Genomic DNA, 2106 nt, shown 5'->3' with positions numbered 1-2106 from the left:
TAAAACACATTATGTAGTTCACAACAACATTTATTTTATTATACATATTTATAAAATTAAAATTAATTGCTTTTACTAGAAACTTTCCTCCTACCAGTTTTCCAATATCTGGGGATTCAAAGACGAACAAACAATCTTCATTATGGCAGAGAGATGTTTATCGGTTAATCTTGATCTGTAAGCCAATTTATTTAATTTCACGCATGAAAATAATTGCTCACATAAGTACATATTTCAAAAACAAACCTAAAATTCATTCGGGAAATCAATGAATTCCAGTTGTATCAAAGTCGGAGATTTTTCAACTTTAAAGAAAAACGGTTCAATTGCAAAACTTGCAATTGCATCGTACATGTTTGTTATTAATTGATCTTAAGATTATCCAGATGATATGTAATATCTATTAAAAATACTAGGTCTTTTACCCACAATGGATCTTTTATTACTGATATATTTTCATTGTTTTCATCTTTTATTTCGAGAAATAATATTATTTCCTCAAAAAGCAGAGAGAAGCTCTTTAGGACTTTGTGGTAGGACAATCAACGAACTTCTGTGTAATAAAGAAGATCTTCGAATTCGTATTTTAAATTTTTCAGGAACGAAGTAAATTGGCAATGGTTAAGTGCTCTCGATCGAATAAAGTTGACTGTCTTTGTATCTGTTTTAAATACTTCGTCCATTTTTAATAATTTAAAACAGAGAACTTGTTGGTGAATAAGGCAATGGAAAGCCTTGATTTTTGGCTTATCAGGATACTCATCTTGTAATTTTCTTGTAAGTCGTGACACAAATCCTTTAGTATCACCCCCCGTCGATTTAACGCCATCAGTTGTTACAGAAACAAGAGGAAGCTTACATTTATCTAAAATTCTCCATACGGCATCAAAGATATCTTCGCCAGTTGTTGTTCCGTGAAGAGAATAACTTCCAACAATTCTTCGAAGATCCTCATGTTATTATCGCAATCACAAAAATTAACAGCAATTCGTGCAACATCTCTTACGTCCGTGCGTTCATCAATCGCAATTGAAAAGCATTGGACTTTGGTAGATATTTCCTGTAGTTGTGAACTGACGTCATCTGCCATTTCGGTAATTCTGTCTGCCACCGTATTTCTTGATAATGAGATATCTCGAAATGTCTATACCGTTTCTGGACAGACGAATTCAAGAGCTTTTATCATACATTCCTTGAGTAAAGAACCATCGGTGAATGGTATTGAATGCTTTGATAATAAATTGCTTATTTCGTAACTGGCTCTTGTTACTGATTCGTTACTTTTCGTGAATTTTGTAAGCACTCATTGCTGGCTATTAAGCGAATTATTCATTGTTTTTAATTTTTCTTCTCTTATTTTTTCTTCGAAGTACGAAAATTATTCTTCGTGATTAGTGCTATAACGTCGCTTAATGTATTCTTTAATGACACCCATGGGCGTAGCGAGGGGGGCCTGGGTGGGCACGGCCTCTCCCAGGGAACCTGGTGCCCCCCCCAGGAAATCAAAGCCGAAAAAGTTTTGAGTCGATTTGTAAAAACCTAAAGCTAAAATAAAAGTTTTGAATACTAAAAAAAAGGTGAACGGCTTGCTCTGTGCCCAATAATGAACAATAATTTGAAATAATTCAATTTTGTGTCAGGTTGGCCTCCACTAGGCCCCCCATAACAAAACTCTGGCTACGCCCATGGTAAGTATATATAAATATGGACTTGTTTCTTGTGAATACAGTCTCGTTTCATAATGAAAATGAGTCCGAATATTAATTTACACGAAAATTGAGCTGTGGGACTTAGCCAAGTTATTATTTCAGGAAACTGGTTTAACATTTTACCAATTTTTAATATTAATATAATTAAACATAAAAAATACTTAAAATTGAAAAAACAAAAGAAATGCGTTAATTTTGAAGAGAAAGCTTCAAAGTTTAACTTCCTTTGTCTCGCCCTTCTGTGAAATTTAACACTGATGAGTCATTGTTTACACATCTGGATGACCTTGAACACGGCTGGAGTTGGATTTCCCGGGGCATTCTCATACACGTCTCGTAAGGACAAAGGTTTAGAGTAGGGTGAACACTAGCTGGCCGTATATTTTTAAATATTTTT

This window comes from Centruroides sculpturatus, unplaced genomic scaffold, assembly GCF_000671375.1.
Source record: "Centruroides sculpturatus isolate CEXI.00-Female unplaced genomic scaffold, Cexi_2.0 scaffold1086, whole genome shotgun sequence".
In the NCBI taxonomy this organism is placed as follows: Eukaryota; Metazoa; Arthropoda; class Arachnida; order Scorpiones; family Buthidae; genus Centruroides; species Centruroides sculpturatus.
The sequence above is the reverse complement of the archived record's forward strand: the minus strand, read 5'-3'. Positions refer to the sequence as shown.